The sequence below is a fragment of the Megascapheus bottae genome, chromosome X (assembly GCF_031878675.1).
Source record: "Megascapheus bottae isolate mThoBot1 chromosome X, mThoBot2.hap1, whole genome shotgun sequence".
Lineage (NCBI taxonomy): Eukaryota > Metazoa > Chordata > Mammalia > Rodentia > Geomyidae > Megascapheus > Megascapheus bottae.
Genome location: NC_143547.1, coordinates 84,087,119 through 84,108,645, shown reverse-complemented (window position 1 = coordinate 84,108,645; position 21,527 = coordinate 84,087,119). Strand labels below are relative to the sequence as shown.

General features: G+C 38.5%; 1 protein-coding gene across 1 annotated transcript in view; it reads left to right on the top strand.

Moving 5' to 3' along the window:
- The window catches only part of Tenm1 (teneurin transmembrane protein 1), a 336,137-nt gene that overhangs the window by 271,820 nt on the left and 42,790 nt on the right, over positions 1-21,527 (top strand). The window lies entirely within an intron of this gene.

Sequence of the window (21,527 nt, the reverse complement as noted above, 5' to 3'; positions counted from 1 at the left end):
AAAATAAACCTCTAAGGCACTTTTCCTCATGTTTAAATGATAGAGGGAAAAAAAACAGGCTGGAATCATAGCATAATTAGTAAAGTGCTAGCTATAAATAAGCAAGTGTGAGACTCTTGAGCCCAAACATTAGTACTGGGGAAAAAAGCAATAGTAGAGAAGTCCAAGTGCTCACCAAGTTGTTATTCCCAGAGTCTAAAAGATAAGTACAATAAATCATTAGCATACTGCTCTATTCATTTTTATGTCATGAACTACATCACCAGTCACAACCAAAATGTGTATGGAAGGACTTCCAACTCTGTCTATCTGCCTGCCTGCCTTCCTGCCTGCCCCTCTCTCTCTTCTCCCCCCCCCTCCCCTCTCTCCCTCTCTCCCTCTCTCCCTCTCTCTCTCTCTCTCTCTCTCTCTCTCTCTCTCTCTCTCTCTCTCTCTCTCTCTCTCTCTCTCTCTCTCTCTCTCTCTCTCTCTCTCTCTCTCTCTGTCTTTCTGAGACGGAATCCCACTATATTGCCTAGGCTGGCCTCAAACTCACTGTATAAACCAGGCTGGCTTCAAACTTGCAATACTCTTACCTCATTTCCCTAAATGATAGGATTATACTTTGTCTACTACAGAAACTTATTAAAAGGGCATTTCTAACTGTAGGTTGTTAGAATGAACCAGGAGACCACATGACATTACATATAACCTTAACTTTCATGTGTTCATTTGCCACTGTTGTTACACAGGCATGTAAAGCAAACCTCAAATGCAATACTGCAAACCCATTATGCTGTCATGGCCCTAAAATGGCAAGCTTTGTTATTACAGCTCTACCAGAAACCATGTTAAAGTTTCTTTACGAGTTCCCCAGTGGCTTTTCCATATTACTCAACCATAAATGAAAGATCTGAAAATTGCATAATTATAATAAATAAACTGCTTTTAGTTGCTGCCAGTATTTTAGAAAATAACTCTTTGTAAATCACTCATTCTCTTCTCTCTGAAATATGGTCAGAAAAAAAATCAATCATTTTTGTCTACTTCTTGATCCAGAAGAGATTTCTTTATCATTTCTAATTCAGCACAACACTTTAAAAACTGAAACTTGAATTTTAGACAGGGTTAAGTATTCCTAGTTATGAAGCCTAATTCAATAAATTACCCAATTTTTGATTAAGAGGCCTCTCTATTTTAATGTGAAAGCACTTGGAAAAGTATAAAGTGCTTTACAAATATAGGCCATGATGTAAGAGGCTAATTGGCATCTTCAGGAAATATTTTTTGTTGATTCATCATACACTTATTAAAATGGGAGGACACAAGAACAAAATAAGCCTGCAAGGTGGTTAGTGTGATTTTTGAAATATCTGTCATTGTCAGTGTCTAATTTAAATACATTCCTGGATAATGTTACTTAATGCTTATTCAGCCCAGACCTGGTCTCCTGGCTCTATCATACACAGAAAAAGAAACACCTTCTGGAACTATGAAGGATTGCTGAACCTTTCTCTAATCCTTTAATAGATGATGCAAGGGAGGAACAGAGAGTCAGCTCTTTAAACTAGATTCACCTTCATAGTTCTACCAATATAGAAAGTCGATGAAGCACAGTGATTGGGAACACAGACTCTCTCATTTCAAATCCTTGATTCACACTTGATATATTCCCCTGGGGGGGGCTTCTTTATCATCGGCAATGTTTCATCTACAAATGAGGGTGTGAAGATCCCCATGAGGTGATATGCATAAATCACTTAGCAAAGTGGTTTATAAGTGCTCAATGAACTATTATTCATAGTAGTATAGCAGTAGTCACTGTAATAGCAATACTGATAGCAGTAGCATTTGACTTTGCACTCACAAAACAGAGAATTGAATTGATAATTGACATTATGAATAAGAAGGATCTGGGCGTAATTTTTACAGCTGTGTACATTTTGCAAAAACGCATAGGTGCGTTTGGTGAGCTATAGCAAACATGTGCTACATGCTTTGACCTTCACAGGATATTTCATTTCATTAATGCTGATGTGAAGTTCTATTTAGTTCATGATAGTCATTGACAGTTCCCTCAAAACCTTCATTTACTTTCTACTTTCAAGATGTGGCATGCTGATTGCAGAGCTTAGGCTGAAATGTCCAGTCACTTCCATACATTTCTAAATGTGAGATTTTAAATTATTCCCTAACTCAGAAATCAGGAAGGAAAAAGAAGTATTTTATTCAATGTGTGGTCAAAGGTCCTTCCAGATGGGTCAGTTCCACAAAAGAAAATATTATAGTAGATAATAGAGAGCATACTTTATATAGATTAATATGAAGAATAGGACTCTCCCAAGACAAAACACAAAGACTCCCAGCTAAAGTAATCCCCAAATGTAACATGTTGTGAAACCAATGTATCATGCAAAGAAAACAGTAACCTGGGATTTGGAAACAAGTTTAATCTACGAATCACTTCATCTGTCTAATGACTTTTCTATGGGGGGGGCGGTCTGTGAGTGTATGTGTATGTGCATGTATGTGCCTTTCCTGGGGCTTGAACTCAGGGCCTCAGCACTGACTGTCTCTTTTGCTCAAGGCTAACATTCTATCACATAACTACTATTCTACTTCAAGGCTTTTGCTGGTCAGTTGTAGCTAAGAGTCTCACAGAATTTCCGGCCCAGGCTGGCTTCAACCCTTGATCCTCAGGTAGCAACCTTCTGAGTAGCTAGGAATACAGGTGTAAACTCTTGGTGTGACTTTTCGATTTGATCAAGAAAATCAAGTTGCAAATGTGTCTATGAGGTTTGTTGTTAATATATAGAAATCCAAATTTAAGAAGGTGATAAACTGGCCAAGAGTTTGGCCTAGTGGTAGAATACTTGCCTAGCATGCACGAAGACATGTGTTCGATTCCTTGATACCACGTACTTAGAAAAAGGCAGAAGTGGTGCTAAGGCTCAAGTGGTAGAGTTGTAGCCTTGAGAAAAATCCAAGGACAGTCTTCAGGCCCTGAGCTCAAGCCCAGGACTGGCAAAAAAAAAAGAAGATGATAAACTGAGAAAAATAGAGCAATAAGTTTATTCAGAGTTCCTTCATATTTTCTAAATTCAATTGAATTGTTTTTCACTGTGTTTTTAGGCCCACATCTCTTAGGTAAAAATCACAATCCCTAAAATGTAACATAATAACCTGATATGAGAGGTATTTGCATTGCTCTTTCCAAAGTGACAGCTCAAGTTGTTTATGTATGAGGCAGAGAACAGCAGGCCAACATCTTCAACTCCAGCATATCCAAATTCTGCTGAAATGTCTGCACACAAGCAAATAGCCAGAGTTGTCAGGGGCCTTAAAATAAAAGTCAAGTACCGTGCTCAATGCTTTATCGAAAACATAATTTATCACATAAATAAAACTCCCTCAGCAGTGTCCTCTTTCCATACAAAGGACAATGGCACGTTAGCTCTTATTAAAACTATTAAGCAAGAGATGAAAAGCATCTTCAAAGTTCAGGGAAAGTCACAAGATGCAAAGCTTGCAAAGTACTTTTGAAGCATTCATTCTTTCCCACATTTTGCTCAGCATGCTCCGTGACCTAAGATGACCTCAAAGCTGTAATGCATTAAAACCCATACCTGTTTAGTAAACTCAGTGGTTAGGGTCTAGAGGGTTTAGGACAGCATCCTTGGCTATAGTCTTATCCTAAGCAGTTGGCCTAAGTATATTTCAGAGTATACATTTACGCATATCCTCACTCCCTATTAACAAGGGTGGGTAAGGTACCCAAATAAGTGCCAGCACTTCTTTACCAAAAGGAAATACAATTCAAAGACAGTACTCCATGTGGCAAGAGGACTCCTTGTTTGTGTGAAATATACTTGGAGAAGTGAACACAGTGACATATAAAACATTTAGTAATAGGCTATTTTCATTGAGAAGAGTTTATCTTGAGATACATTCTTAGGTATTCACTTGATCCACTTCAGAATACTCTTCCAATGCCCAATTGCAGGAGAGAATGATTCTGAAGAAGCAATCTTAATATCTGACAAGGGAACTACCAAGTGGAAATATAAAAGAAATGTCATAGTAGATACCCAGTGCATCTGTGTTTATAAATTCTGAGCACATGGGAAAAGTTATTGTGAGCAAACCTTATGAATAATTCTATACAGACTTATGACTGCACAAGTCATATGGGACAAGCACATGATCCCCCATGAAATTATCCTTATAAAAACAGTGTCCAATATGTGATAGCATCACCACGGCCTTTTCAGAGAGCTGAAAAGCTCTACCTAAAGTCAATCGCAAGTAACTTTATAACACCCATGCTCAGTAAGTTAATTTTGTAGAAGTATTTTCTGGAAATCCATGGCAATTACATATTATTTAGGAAGTGGTTATGCCAGCATTGATGTAAAGGAAGCTGTTAACTAATAATGAAATGGCCCTTACTGGTTCTTGTTCAGCTATACTAATTTCACCATCAGTACTTAGCTCTGGCCACCGACCTACAATAATGTATTATATTTCATCTAAGTTCATGCAATGAATTTTAGTCAAGATCCACTCAGCAAAGCCAGGCACCAGTGGCTCACATCTGTAATCCTAGCTACTCAAGAGGCTAAGATCTGAGGATCACGGTTCAAAGCCAACCTGGGCACAAAAGTCAATGAGACTCTTATCTCTAATTAACTACCAGAAAATCAGAAGTGGAGCTGTGGCTTAAAGTAGTAGAATGCTAGCCTTGAGCTGAAGAGCTCAGGAACAGCACCCAGGCCCAGAGTTCCACGACCAACAAAAATCCAAAAAATAGATCCACTCAACAAAACAGAAAATGGAATAGAATATAGGAAATGGTTTGCACAGATATTGGCGGATTTAGCAAATAAGTGTTATCTTTAGAAAGTGACTACCACCTCTAGGCTTGGGGCAATAAAGGAAAGAGTTTGGGGTTTTCAGATTCTAGATCCTGGAGGTTTTCACCGTGGAGGTAGAATACGGTCCTCTCAGAAGAGGAAAAAAGCCTTCTTACAATAACAATATTCTTCTTGTAATAATCAAATTTGTCTCTGGTACCTCTGAGGGAGCATTATGAGACTGATTCTCATAGTCTTCAAATTAGCTAGAAAATGCAGCCAGTTACTGCTGCCAGAATGAAAGGTTGCTGTAACAGTGATGTTGACAGGAACAGAAAACTAGCAGGAAGGCACAAATCCCTTCTCACTTGTCTAGCCTCCTAGAATTCCTTTATTTCCCATATTGTCAGAATCTATCAAAATCTAGCTGGTAAAAGAAAAAAAATGTAGATTTTAGAGTCCCAATTCTAACAACACAAAGCAATGTCTTTAAAGAGTAAGTTTGGAGCTGCAAGACAGCAGCTTAATAAATAGCATACTGTTCAATGAGGTGTTAGATTTTTTTTTCATGTCATTGTTCTTGCTGGAAGTCACTCACATATGCTTACAGTTTGGATGAAACATTAATTAGAATGAACTGTTTGCCACAGAGGATTTCATCTTTACTGAATCCATAAGAAGCTGTGATTAGGAGACCTCATCCAAAGCTACTCCCCGTGTTTATGAGGATGATTTTTGGCTCCTCTCTTATTGAAACTCAGATAATCAGTATTCATTGTCATTTTCAGCATTAGTTCAAGCTCAAGTCTACATCCTGCGTGTTCCCTGAACTGATTCTGGTCACCTGGTAGCGGGTCACGTGGTCTGTCTCCAAAGTTGTGGAAGCAAGAAGCGTAAGCTGGGCCATCAAGCATGTGCACTTTTGAATCTCACACATGCAAGTAGTAGGCAAACCCTGGAAGCATTCTGGAAGCCTAGTGAAAGTATTCCCCGTTACATCTTCCTTTTAATATTCATTAGGCCCTCTCTCTTATTTAGGGTTCTCATAATTTGGAAACTTCACAGAGTTCAGATGAGAGAGACAATCTGTAGAATTCTAGTACAACCTGAAATGAACTGAGCAGAGCAATGAGTTACAACGCTTCTCTTCCCATTTGTAACCATGCGTAACATCGCCATGGTAAATGTTTGAATAGTTTCTTTCTGAAATACTATCTCAGGAAGAAGAGTTAGCAGTAGCTACTGAAATGAAAACATAATCTCAGAGTGGCTGATCAATGAAATCAGACCATTTCATAAAAGGCCGTGCAGTCATACTTCTGGCCTATAAATTGCTTTAGGTGGCAAAGGGAATTGAAAGCCTGGTCTACCCTGTTGAGCCAATACTACAATATTACAACCTGCAACAGACAGGTTTCTTCAACTTCTTAGCAGGAAAATACTACAGAATGATTTTAGGGACTTCTTTTAAGTCCCTGGCTTCTATACAAGCAGAAAGACAAAAGTCTCCATAGCAAGAAGATCCAGAGTGATTCTCTTCTTAGTCTGAATTATAGCAAAACTCATGTTCTGATGAGGCTAGGTCACACACAATGTCATATTACCTTAGACACTTCTCTAGTTGCCTATCCTTCTGTGTTTGTATCCTTCACAACACTGAATATGCAGTAGAGATTTACTAAGTATCTGTACAATTAAATTGAAATAGATAGAAGAGAAAACAGGAAAACTCTCATGTTGCTCTTCCTATCCCCAGAAGTGCTGAAAGGGTTAACTTCTTTGGCTCTAATGCTAAAACCCAACATACAGAGATAGAAATAGTAAATTGGCAAGCAGCATCATGTAAGTAGCATCATTGTACAATATGTTCTTCTTACAATAACAATCAAATTTACAAACAAATTAGCTGTGGAGTCTGAAGGACATTCTGTAGTTTTCACACTGGGCCTTCATCTCCTGCTGATAGACGACTTTGACTGTAAATTGAAAACTGGAAGTGGTTAAACATTCTGTGTATTCACAAGTGCCATTTCCAAAATTGAGGCTTCAGAAAGGAGATGCAAGAAAGGGTCGACGGAAACTCAGAGCAATTATGACTGTTATTAAGATGAGGTAGTGGCAATTATACAGCAGACTCATAGGGAGTGAGTACGTGCTGATTGTTCTAAGGGAGCCTAAAAGAACAAACTTTTATAGCACTCATCAGGCTTTGAATCTCAAGAGGAAGTGAGGGTTGTCCAGGATTCCATCAGCACACTTTTGGACAGGGCTTATGGCCCCCAGAAACTATCTTCTACAAAATGCATACATTATTTTTCTTAATGAGTTTGAATGCAACCTTTTGGTAATAGAATCTTATTTGACTATTTCTTTCTTCTGGAATAGCTGTTTTCAAACTGTTATGTTCCATAACCCCTTTGTATCCCTAAAAATTATTGGGGCCCTCAGAGAGATTTAATTTGTGTGGGCTTTTCTTGGGTAAATATTTACCTTATTAGAAATGAATAAATTTCTTTTTTCAACTTATCATATTGTTGGGATAATGTATAGAGGGGATTACAGTTACATTTGTTAGGTAGTAGCTGCATTACTTCTCATACACTAATATGCCTTCTCATGTATTTGTCCCCATTTCCCTCCTGCCACCCCCTCCCAATCATTTTGTTCTCCCCCTTCCCTTTCCTATTTCATTTTTTTTCTTTTTTTGCCAGTCCTGGGCCTTGAACTCAGGGCCTGAGCACTGTCCTTGCACTTATTTAAGGCTAGAGCTCTGCCACTTGAGCCACAGCACCATTTCTGGCTTTTTTCTATGTATGTGGTACCGAGGAATCGAACCTAGGTCTTTGTGCGTGCTAGGCAAGTACTCTACCACTAAGCTAAACTCACACCCCCCTTTCCTATTTCAAATAAACAAATATATATATATATATATATATATACACACACACACACACACACACACACACACAAACACACACAAAATACCAGGTAACAATGTCAGACACAGGAACAACATGAGTTTAACCATAAGGGCCAAAAAAGAGAAGAGAAATAACACAGTACATTAAGAACAACAATCACAAAAGATAAACCTTTTTTTCATAACCTAGAGTTCATTTCATTTAGTCTCATCCTATATGACCTTATGTACATAGGTTTTGAAGAGTAAATTTCTTGATCTAAGAATAGTCTTGGGAAAATTCCACTATACACACATAATCAAGGACAAAAGGTAAATTTTTTACTAGCTTTCATCTTATAGACCTTCTGAAAGAGACTCAGAAGTTTCCAGTCCTTTTAGCAAATCAGAAATGCCATAGTTCCTCAATTCAGAGATACCGTACAGTAAAAGACAGCCTTAATTTTGTAACTTGGGTGATGGGGCAGAATGTTCCATTAACAGTATGAATTGACTATAAGATAGATGCACAATCATTTTTAGACAAGTTAAAATATAAAAGGAATAGGAAATACCCTTCTTAAAGCTGAGGAAATAGTGCAGATCCAACATAATATCAGTGAACCTCAGCAAACGCGAATTTTGTTGATGAAAGTAGTTTTTCTTAGAATCTATTTGCATGTTATACGTTTTAAGTGTTTTCATGCTCTGAAATTGTTACAGTCAATGAAGCATTAAGGTCCTCACTCAACATTTGCCAATGCAATTCTACATACTGGGAATATAAAAATGAATGACTCCTCATTCTTGCCCTTGAGGACTCAATAGATCTGGTGGAAGAAATAGAAAGATAAACAAGTATTTATATAGTAATGGAGAAGCCCTGGATATGAGAGAGCCATGGAACTTGAAGAGCAACTTCAAGTGCCCAGAGATGATGCCCTAGGTATTCAAGAATACTTGAGGTTAATCACTAAGTTTAAGCAGTCACCCTCTTAACAAAGGGCTGTCCTAAAACATGGATGGAATTTGAGATCATTATCTGATGTGAATGAAATTAGACATAGACAGACAAGTACAAAAAGGTCACACACATATGAGGAATATTAAAAAAAAAAAAAAGCTTATCTCACAGAAGTGGAGAGCAGAATGAGGGTTACCAGAGACTTGAAAAGATAAGAAAGGGCTCATCAACAGGCGGTTTTATAGGTACAAAAGATTAAGAAGTCCTAGGGTTCTATAGCACAATATATTGAACTGAGATAGCAATAATATACTATGTATTTTAAAAGAAACCAACATAATAGGATTTTTTGAAGAGGAAAATATGTTTAACCTGATTTAAACATTATGTAATATTTTCTATGGAAACTTTCTATTGTATCCCATTAATAAAAATTGTATGTTTTCATGTAATCTGGTAATCCTAGCTACTGGGGAGACTGATATCTAAGGATCATAGTTCAAAACAATCCCAGGCAGGAAAGTTCAAGAGACTCTTATCTTTAACAAACAACCCAAAAGTCAAAAGTGGAGCTATGGCTCAAATGATAAAGCATTAGCTTTAAGCAATAAAGCTCAGGGATAACACCCATGTCCTGAGTTCAAGCCCTAAAACTGACCAAAGAATGTAAATTACAAGAAAGATATTTAAATATTTCCCGAGTGACCTTTGTCACAGAGACTTTCCAATATTCATTCATTTTAGTTTAGTAACATGAGTGGATTTACTCAGAGATTTAAAACCCGAAATGATTTAACCTGTCCAAATATAATGCTATTATCAAGAAGCTCCAAGTAAAATAGCCTAACGGAACATTTTTTGATTCAATCCACAATAACAGAAAAGCTCAACAAACTACATATGCAAGGAAGAGAGCAGCCAGATTCTGTGTATAATTTATGATCAAATTGGTGAAGCTTCAAAATATCACCTGGGATTCAGACTCCAGTATTACTTTGTTGCCATCCTAGCATTTAAACTTCCATATTTTGAGCAATCCAGTGGTCCAAGATCTCTACTAGAACTCTCACCATTGTATCCACATTGTAGAATGGAAGGAAGAGTGAAAAAAGGCTCCTTCTAGTTGGTTCCACTGTTTTCAAGTAGCTGTCTAATTTAAGTATGGATAATTCCCCACTTCCTCTTAGATCATTTCAAGCCATACCATATCACAGAGGTACTAATAATTGGAAAATGTCTTTTATTCCAAACAGCAATGTACCCAGATAAAACTTTTGTCCTCCTACTGTTAAGGAAGAAATAGCAAACAAACAATGGAATAGGCCTAGAAATATGGGTTTCTACCACAGGCAATGTACAATAACAATTTTAATATTTTGTTTTGGTTCTAGTTCTAGCTGAGCTTCTTCAAATTTATAAAAGAGCCAGAAATCTTACCCAAAGAACATTTGATTTTCTGTTATTAGAAAGCACAATGACCCATAGAAGAGTAATAGTCCTTAATAATCTTTCTTATAAAAAGTGGAAATTATTAGAAAATGAAATATACTGAGATTACTTGTGAGGTTTTTTTTGCTTTATTGTGCTTTATTTTGCTTTACTTTTCTTTCTCCACTTCCAAAATATTTCAGTAGCATTGGGGTAGATGCTATTTATGTATATATAAATATATATACACACATATATATATATATATATTCTGCAATAGGATAATTCTAAAGAGCAGTCCAATTACACCCCTTGATTAGATTGATAGTAGCTATTTGCCGGGGCCAACCGGCAGCAAACCAGGGTTCGCAGATTGGGATTCCTGAAATAGGGGGCAAGGACTAGGAAAAAATAGAAGAGAGACAAACAGATTGGGTTCAGGAGGGCTACAGCCCAAATCAGGAGCCACAGCTTAAGAAGCCTGTAGCCCAAGACCGTAGCCCAGTTTATTTCCAGTTCTCAATCTTAAATACACTTCTTTAAACTAGGGAACTGCCAGGGGCTACATTCGTACAAACAGTATCAAGTCTGAAATAGGTTGAATGAGAAGCTATCAAGTCCCAAACAGGTTAAATGAGAAGCTATTGACACAGCCCAAAATCATGATAAGAGCTTACTTCCTTGTGTACTCAATTGTGCGGGTCCAAGGTCACTGACCCCACAGTCACGGTCACTGACCCCACAGTCAGTCCCCAACATCTCCCCCGTCTTTATTTAAAAGAAACACAAGTGTAATTTTTTACTCTTTTCTATACCCCTAATTTATCCTGTCACATTTTCCAAAAATGACTTTGGTCCCTTGGTCTAACGGTAATTGATGGGCGGAGATTCAACTTCTGTGACTTCTTCAAGCTGACTCAGGGGTGTTGTCTCTGTGCTTGACCAGGGACCTTAAGAAGCCTAGCCTGTTTTATCAAGGGGTTGCAAGGATTAGATATTAGGAACAATAATTTACTCCAAACTAGAGATCATATTTGACATTCAACAACTGCACAAACCATCCTTGGCCACAACAGCGCAGCCTACCTAGCACCCATTTGCAAAGGCTTTTTCTTGATTGTCTGGGGAACTAAATTTCTGCAACCTTAACAATGCTTCAGTTGTCAGATCTAAACAGATTAATAGAGACACAAGCCTCAGATCCACAAACTTTTCCTGAATTTGTGGCTGGTGTCAAAAATAAAAAATAAAAATTTCGCTCAATTAGGACTTTAAACTACCCACTATCACAGAAGATAAACAAGTTCCTGCCCAGTTATGAAAGGCATGGGCATTAGTAAGGCATGCTTACAAACTATTCTATGACCTCCCGGCTCTGATTAATATTGAATGGCCAAGCACGAGTGACTCTAGGATCTGACACCATCTCTGCCATCCACACAGAGGCTTTCTGCATCTGGATACTTCATTGTCCCAGTAGTGTCTCTCCACACAGGGATAAACATCCCATGGGCAATTCACTTGCTTGGTTGCTGGACTTGAACTCGGGGTCTGGGTACTGTCCCTCAGCTCTCCAGCTCAAGGCTAGCACTCTGCCACTTTGAGCTCCAAAGCAACTCTGCCTCAATTAGCACTCTGCTGCCAGATTAGACACCACAGTCTCACAGGGACTTTGCTTTGCCCGGGGTTGGCTCAGAACTGCAGTTTTCAGATCAGTGAGTCCTACAAAAGGCCACGTTACTCCAATTAAAGCAACAAGGTGGTCAACACAGAAATAGTCTCTAAGCATGAGCTTACCTAGAACCTGGTAAAAGCCAAAGTTACATCTGAATAAGGATTGCTGTTCTTCTCCATGGGCAGCTGGAAGTTACTTTGGTAGTCCTGATTTTCCTTTTTTCTCTTTCTTAAAACATTTAAGACAACTTCACTTTCAAATATTATTCAGAAACCCATTTCTAATGTTCTTTAAAACGTTTACTGATATTTGCTTAAACAATTAACACTTTAGCCTTTATTTGCATTTGAAAAATCTTTAAGGGCTCAAGGCACTCCCTTTTCTCCAGGTCTCCTTGAGCTCAAGGAACGCCCTTTGCCTTCAGGCCTCCTTTTAGAAGAGGCTCTTTTTTTTTTTTCAGTTAAGATTGCTGCCTAGAACTCCCACAGTTTAAACCCAAATATGTTTTTCCTTAATGCAAGAACTACAAACATCATCAGTGCACCAAAAATCTAAGTCTGAACTTAGTTTCCTCCTTTTTCTAAGATACATCCAATTGCAATCCAGTAATATGAAACCAAATCATACAGAGATAAACCTTTAAACATTCCTTTAAAATACTAATCACATTATCCACATTTTACCATTAGATTTCTAGTGTCAGTTTGCAAGAAAAGACAGACAGACAAAGTTTCTGACGTTAATGAACAATTTTACATTTAAATCTCTAATACATGTCTCCAAACTTTAACTTAAGGTAATAAATCCCAAATTCCCTAATACCTCTGTGCTAAACAGGATACAATGTTTACAATGTAAACAGCTGTATGCCCTGCAATAAAATGCAGATTTCAGGATCTAGAAAAATATTTACCAGTTTTTCTTTAAGACAATGCAATAATCCTTTGACCAAAGTGTTCAGTTTTCTCATTGTACAGCCATAGAGAGAGACTGTGCTAATGCATTTGACCAAAGGTTGAGAAGGTCTTCAAATTTTCTGTCCATTATGCAAAGTTACACTAGAGTGTGGATCTGAGATAATGGCAAATAATTTACCTATTGACAAGGCCATGGACTCTGGTGTATTTCATCTTCTAATAAATTTCCACATTCCTTAAAGCAAGATCAATAGAGGCCGTCACTCTCAAAGGTGTCATTGTGCTTTTCAAGTGCAAAATATCAAACTTTCTCCCGACAGCCTTTTCCCTCTTTTATAAATTTGAAGAGGCTCAGACAGTATCAATGTCAAGAAATGAGAAGGCCATTTGAAAACTGACAAAAAAATGATGGTAACAATCTGGAGTTGTCAGTTTTTTAGAAGCATGGGGAAATCTAATGTGGTATTGGCAGAATACCTGGCAGAGAACATTCAGTCCAATCACTATATCTTCCCCAGGGCTAGCATGGTGCATGAGAGGTAATCATATACCTCCTGAGAATTCCTACAGACATCAAAACCTAGTAGATACTTTTTTAAATGGGTCACAAGATTCCAAATGTTCTAAAGGAGGGAAATTTAGAAGTGCTGTGTTTAGGGAAAGAAAGGTAGGAACTTTAGATAGCTGAATGTGGTGGAGGTTCACGCCTGTAATCCTAGCTACTCAGGAGGCTGAGATCTGAGAACCACTGTTCAAAGCCAGCCTGGGCATTAGAGAACATGAGACTCTTATCTCTAATCAACCACTAGAAAACAGAAAGTGGAGCTGTGGCTCAGAGTTAAGGCAGTAGCCTTGAGCTGAAGAGCTCATGGACAGTGCACAGGCCTGGAGTTCAAGCCCCATGACCCACAAAAAAAAGAAAAAAGAAAGAAAGAAAAGAAAAAAGAAAGGTAGGACCTTTTGAGAAACAACTGGTTTCTCAACTAGGTGGAATGTTGGGGAAAAAAGTTAGTAGCACTTAATAGCAATTATGAATATCGTAACTATCATATTGCTGCCCTTTTGTACATACTGAAATAAAGGAAATGAAGTCAAAAACAGACTGCAAACTCCATGAGAGGGGAATTCACTATGTCTTCATTAGAGCTGCTTCTCAGTACCTAGCATAGTGTAGAACACAGGACAAACACATTTATTGACAGAAAGAAGGAAATAAAGTATTATGTTTTTTGTGTTTTGAATTTGGTCATAAATTCTGTTAGAAATAATAAGAAGCATCCAAGTAATGAATAAAAATATTATTCATAATTTGATGATGGATTTGCATGAGATAATATGTCCTAATATAAACCAAGTAATTCTTCAATGGCATCAGGAAAGAGTACACAGGGTTGGGAGAGATGGGGAAGAATGTGGAAAGGGGTACTATTGACTGACATGCACGCATAAATTGGAATGTTGAATTGAAATCCCTTTGTTCAGCCACTTACAGATAATAATTGTTTTAATGTTGAAGTAATAAATACATGAGTATAGAGAAAATGGCTAGTGCTACAGAATCAAAGGAAAACCTAAAAGGGCATGACTGTGATAGGGAGAATGATTTAAGGGGAGACATCAATCAAGTTATATTGTACTTACGAATGGATTTGTTAAATGCTAACTCCTTTGTACAACTATAATGAAAATATCATTTAAAATTTGAAGAATTTATTAGATAGCAAGGAAGAAAGCATTGCAAAAGTTTCCTCTCCAAAAGAGGAAACAGGCATGCTTCATAATTTTTACAAATAGGTTTGGGGTTTTTTTTCACAGAACTGTGTTTGGTGGCTTAGGTAGACTTTCATCTAATTCTTCTATAAATTAGGAATATTGCTTTACTCTATTTCTGCATCAGAAAAGTCAAAAATCCTCTACTTTTATTTATTTGCTCCATCACAAAGAAGACAAATGATATAGTTTTTTACCTTGGAAGTCTTAAACCCCAAATCTGTGCTCCTAACCCCCCTCACTGTTCTATGTCTGAGCTTTTCTTACAAGGAGAGAGTACATTGCTTTCATCAGATTCTCTGACATCTATGTAAATCAAAAAGTATGAGAAGCACGGTTTCATACTCCAAGTACTATGTCTGTACAGCAACTCACATGACAGGTGGTTGGATGGAAGGATATACCTAATAGATTAATATAATGCTGAGTGGATGGCCTCCATATGAATTCTCCTGCAGCTTGTCAGTTTTTTTCACTTCAGAGATCTCAATTAACCTCACAACATTTATCATTTAAGTGTAAATGTCTTACTATACACCATCTCCCATGAATTAGTTCAATGATTCTCAACAAGGGACATTTTCTTCCTCAGAAGATATGTGCCAATTTGACTGTCAAAAATAGATGCTACTTGAAACTAATGAATGATTCTACTAAACATCATAGGAATACCACTTAAAGTGGTACCTCTGTGGAAAAAACAGGACCCAGTCCTTGACAAACATTTAGAACACTATTTGTCACTAATTACTATCCTGTTTCATATCTAAGAAATCCTAGAGCATAATTAGTTCCCCTTTCTCATTCAGTTTCTTGTTGCTGCGATTTGGTTCATTCAGTTTCTTTTGCTGAAACAACTCATCTCACCTTGCTCCTTCTCAATACCTTTGATTCATCTTTCAAGTGAAGTTTACATTTCCCTTCCAGGAAACTTGCCTGAATGCTTCCTCTTTATTGGACATACATCTATCATGGTAACTTACCCATGCTATATTGAATGACACATTTCTGCATTTGCCTTCCAGCAGTTAACTGCAAGCTGAGAATGGCAGAATGTTGTTTTATTTATGTTTGTAATCAGGCCTAGCACATAAGTACCCAGAAAGCATTGAACTAAAAGATAACAGATTGCAAAGCGCTACTTGGACAAAAAGAGCAGCCTTTAGGTTGACTCACAAGTAGAAGGCAAGCCTGATTTGTTGAAAGAGTGATACATTTACTAAAAGCACATCTGACAATGTGGATGTTATTTTCTCAAATGACTTTTTTTGCCAAACACATAAAGTAATCATCTTGGTAAATTGGATGACACCTAGCAAACACTGTTACTTTTATTAATGGTCCAGATTACTCATCTTATAATTTTATACATGCCTTAGATTTGAACCAATTCAATAAAAAGGGTAGCACTTGTTCACATTTAGGAGGTAGGATAATGAAAGAAAAATGTTAAATTAATTAAAATTAATTGCAGGGCAGTTGGTATAGAAGTAAGGAAAAAGTCATAAAAATGATAGAGGGACAACTGAAATCTTGGAAACAATAGGAAAGGAACTACATTGAATATTGATGAGGCTAGGTTCCTTCTGCTTCTGAAGATCTGCAACTATGAAACCATCATCAATAGTAAAAACACTAACCATCCAGTACTATATACCAGACACTGGACTGACTATTCTGCATCACCAAATCATTTAACATAAAAATTAATGCGTGGGGCTGGGAGCATGGTGTAGTGATAGAGTGGTTGCCTAGCATTCACAAAGACCCGGGTTCAATTCGTCATTACGATATACATAGAAAAAGCCAGAAGTGGTGCTGTGGCTGAAATGATAGAGTGCTAGCCTTGAGAAAGCCCAAAGACAGTGCCCAGACCCTGAGTTCAAGCCCCAGAACTGGCAAAAAAAATTAATGCATAAACTGTGATTAGCCTCCTGTCTTTGTTATAGAAAAGGAATTAAGATTTCAACAAAGTAACGTAATTTGCCATGGGTCACACACATGTGACGGCAGGGAACTTAGAACAAAACAATTAGAAAGACCCCCAAGTATACACAGGATACTTTGTGTTTACAGTATGGGATTAAGTTTATAATTGAAGAAATTTCCAACTTAGTGTAATGAAAGGGCTCATACTTGCATATTGCTTTTACACACGGATTTTTCCCTGAAGGATTCTGCTGCTTTCTAAACTGATACTTAGGTCAAAATTAGCTGGATCTTTCCGCCAACTGTGGAACTGGCTGACCTGAAAGTCACTCCCTTCAAGGCAAGTTTTCAATTAGCAGAGGGAGACATGGAGCTGACATGGAGCTGACAAGGGCTGACAAGTGGACCAAGTACTCCTTACTGCTCAGGGTTATTTCTCAAAGAAGGTTGTTGGGAGATAGGCGCATTCCACCAGCTGGAGGCGATTCCAGTGACCTTTAACGCTAGTCTAGTTTAAATGCATTTTGACATTTCAAATAAATTAATGTATTTTTACAAGGTGGGGCAAGTACCACAAATTAGGCCAAATGGTTTGCCTGTGGCTGGGTCACTAGGCGGAGTTTACAGAGTATCACTGCTGCTCTTCAGTCTCTACTCCCATCCCAAAAGAAATTGCTTATCCAACCCACTCAGCTCCCAAAAACCTTTGGACACATGCCAGTTGTTCTCACAGGTTAACCTCACTCCATCTCAGTAGCATGTAATTTTGGAATCTCTCTGGTCCTAATAGATACTAATTTTTTTGTCAGTCATGGGGCTTGAACTAAGGGCCTGGGCCCTGTCCTGAGCTTCTGTGCTCAAGGCTAGTGCTCTACCACTTTGAGCCACAGCATCAGTTTTTCTTTTCTGATGATTACTTGGAGATGATGCTCAAAGACTGAGCTGGTTTCAACCATGATCCTCAGATCTCAGGCTCCTGAAAAGCTAGGATTACAGGCGTGATCCACCAGCACCTGGCTATGGATGCTCATTTTAACTGCCAGAATCAGCTTATTTTTTAAATTTTATTGCCAGGGTGATATACAGAGTGTTCATATAGGATGAGACTAAATGAAAGGACCTCCAGGATATGGAAACAAGAGCCATATAAAGTGTGATTGTTGTTCTTAATGCACTATGTTATTTCTCATCTCTTTTCTTGTCTCTTGGTTATTCTCATATTGTTTCAGTATCTTACCTTGTTATCTGGTGTATTATGTATACATTTATTTGTTTATTTGAAATGGGAAAGGGAAAGGGGGAAAACAAGATGAGGGGAGGGGTGGGGGAGGGAAATGGGGACAGGAACATGATAAGGGGTATCAATGTGTGTGAAGTAATGCACTTTCTATCTGGCAAATATAACTTTAAACCCCCCCTTTAATTACAATAAAAATATATGAAGAAAAAAGTTAGTGAGTAAATTTCTTATTGACATCATTTTAAAAATGCCTTTCCATAGCTTAGGTTATTAGTTATAAAATGCCTTAGAAATGGGCTGGGAATGTGACTTGGTGGTAGAGTGCATGCCTAGTATGCATGAAGGCCCTGGATTCCATTCCTCAGTACCACATGCACAGAAAATGTCAGAAGAAGGGCTGTTGTTCACAAGGCAGAGTCCTAGCCTTCAACAGAAGAAGCTCAGGAACAGTGCCCAGGCCCTGAGTTCAAGTTCCATGACTGGTAAAAAAAAATGTTGCAATAGTAAATACTGGGTTTCTACTGTGTGAATTTAAGATGCTACATTCCTTGAAAATTTACCTAGAAATAGGAATATTTAACTTGACACATACATAAAAGGAGCTGACAACCTAAAACAGGTAGAGAGATCTATCTTTTGAAAAAGCATCCTCTTACTATGAAGTAGCCACACATCTTTCATCTGAGCAGATTTCATAGACAAGCTGCCCTGCCAACTGAAATGGGAATTAAAGGAATTCTGTGTAGTCTGTATAGAGAGTGTCTCAGAAACACAAAGACCACTTTAGTCACAGGAAAGTGCCAGAGGGTGGCTTATTTGATGGAAAAGAAAACAAACAGTCGCAATAGCTGATGTATTTTTGAAGCAATATTAAATCTAATAAACATGACACCAATAGTATTGGTTTAAATCAGGTTGGATGACTTAGAGAATTAAACAGCTTATTTTTTCCACTACCAGCATTTGTCTCAGGGGCAGCCTTGATTGCAAAGAACAGAGTCAAAAACATGCTCCTTCTCTTTCTCCTGCCTGGTGTGTGTTGTCCCCGGCCTCTGCCCTGGCCTTAGCTCCCAGAGTAGGGATAATTAGAACGTCATTTCTGCCGGGTTTGTTTTTTTCTGGGTCACTGACCAGACTCTATTGAAATAGGAATGTTGTACTGAAATAAATTCATTTCCTCATCCTCAGCCAGCCTCAGCTTATTTCCTGGGGGACCATGCTCCATAGGAACAGTGCACACACAGTTTCTGTGCAAGCACGGTAGTGTATATAGAGGTCCAATTGAGGGCCAAGCCAGGGAGGAAGTCGGCTGCAAGAGCAGGAGCAGAATATTCTCTCTCTCTCTCTCTCTCTCTCTCTCTCTCTCTCTCTCTCTCTCTCTCTCTCTCTCTCTCTCTCTCTCTCTCTCTCTCTCTCCCTCCCCCCTCTCTCTCCCTCCCTCCCTTCCTCCCTCCCCCTCTCTCCCTTTTTTCTCCCCCTCTCTCCCCTTCCCCACTCTCTCTTTCTCTCTGTGGCAGGGCACTGACAAGCAAAGGCCTCAGACAGACGTGCTGAGGAACACATCACCACAAACTGCTCTGGGAGCTGTTAAAGCTGCTGTTTAATGTTTATCCAATGGCCTCCATCAGAAAGGCTCTGTAGAACATGCTTAACACTCGCTGAGCTTTATACCCCATTTAACACTCACAGTTCTAGCTGCTCAGAGACATGGGAGTGACCAGACAAAGGTAGCCTATATGGGGGTGGAGGAGAAGGGTACACAGAGATGTGGTGATCGATGAGGTTTCTGCGTGTCTAAGAGTCAGAGGAGGGAGCAAAGTGTCCCATGTGGGAAAAGGTCAAAAGTAATCTTTTTCTTTTTTAATGACGCCACCAGTTGTCTTCCCCCATGAGACACAAGTGAAAGAAACGCATTATCCCAGACCTCAGACCTGGTCATTTTCGACTTCATCACTGATGACATGTAAGGTCTCCTTCAGTGTCCTCTTCAGAATGCAATGACAGGCTATATCTTGTTTCCAGACTTCCAGATTCCAGGAGAAAAACAAAGCCATTATAGGGCTTTCACTAGAAACCCAAAAGAATACTGTTACTATTTTGTCTTGGAGTAGGACATTTTTTTCTGGCTTTGTCTGACCTAAAAGGGGAGAGATAAAAACTAATGAATGGTGAAAGAGAGTGGCATGGAACGCTGTTCTCTAAGAGAAGTGCCCAGGGATAAATAGTCACTATCAAGATGATGTCAGGGCAAGACATTGAGGCAAGTCTTGTGTCCAGAAAGGAACTAAAGTGGAACAGTGTTTAGTTCGTCTATGTGTCCCCAGTGCCTAGCATAGCAGTTGGTTCAGGCCCATCACACACACACACACACACACACACACACACACACACACGCACGCACGCACATGCACACACACATTATTGTTTTTACTTCCTTTTGTCATATACTATCCCTGCGATTCATTGTCATCCTAGTTCAGAAATCAAAAACCCTTACCTGAAGCCTCCAAAATCCCTGCTTGTCTCCAATGTGGTCTCAACAGCAACTACTACAACCCTTCTAAAACCCAAATGTGACAATGTCACACCTACTTAAAACTCTTTAGTGGCTTGCAAACAGTTATCAGAATAAAACCGAATGTGTACTCCCTTCTTTTACCTGCTATATCACTTTGCTAGGGCTTCCACAAACAAATTTCACAGACTGAGTAGCTTAAACAATAGAAATGTATTTCCTCAACTATCTGGAGACTGGAAGTCCAAGATCAAGATGCTAACGTATCTTGTTTCCCCTGAGGCTCCCTTTTGGCATTCATCTGTCCAGTTCTTGCCATGTCCTGATATATTTGCCCATTTGTATATGTGCCTTTCTTACATCTCTTTCTCTTATTACAGAAACATTTTTCCCTTCAGATAAGCATCTCTCCCTCATGATCTCCATTAATCAAGGCCCTATGGACAAATACAGACACATTGGGAATTAGGATTTCAATATATTAATTTGGAGAGGATGCTATTTGCTCTGTAATACCTGGCCACCATTTTCCATCTCAGTTTGTCTCATTGAACTTTTTCCTGGTAGCATTGATGATCCATGTAGCGTCTTGCTCTGGACCCAGATTGTCTGTCCTCAATTCTACTTCCTCTTCAGTTGTTCCACCGCATTCCTGCTTTTGTCAGTTCAGCCCCTACTTAAGTACTTATCTGATAACATCTTGTCCCTTACTGTCTGTCTATGTGAAGTGCTCTCTGTGTTGCTCTTTCTTATGACATAAAGAATGATTGCTAATGGTCCTTCCGAAGTCATTTGAGGATACATACTGTGTCCTAGTCATTCTGTAATCTCCAAAGCCCAGCACAGTCTTATACTAGGGAAGGTACTAAGCAAGCATTCAGTGTCTTCACTTGAGTGAGAGGTCATATGGAATAAACGAGGCTAAGCTAAGTGAATAGCCTAAGCAAACAAATTCAATGAACTATACCTAAATAATTCACAAGATGAATGTGAGATTTATACTAGTGGCAGGTCTTATCCCCAAAGCTGTTGATTAAGATCTGATTTCTGCAACAACGTGTTGTGCAAAGTTTTCTATGCCTTAGCTTTTATATGCATCCTCAGAACCTTGACAGAGACCTGTATATTATAGCAACCCAGAGCATAGTCTTCAGAATTACCTAAAAGTCTTCTTTAAAAAAATAAAGATCTAATAGCCACATATTAAGGATACCATGTGTCTTTTGTTCCTTTGGTCTTATCTCACTCAATATGATTTGCTCTAGATTCATCCACTTCCCTGTGAATGCCATTATTTTATCTTTTCTCTTGGCTATGTAGAACTCCATTGTCCAAACAGTACAAGAGTGATGACTCAA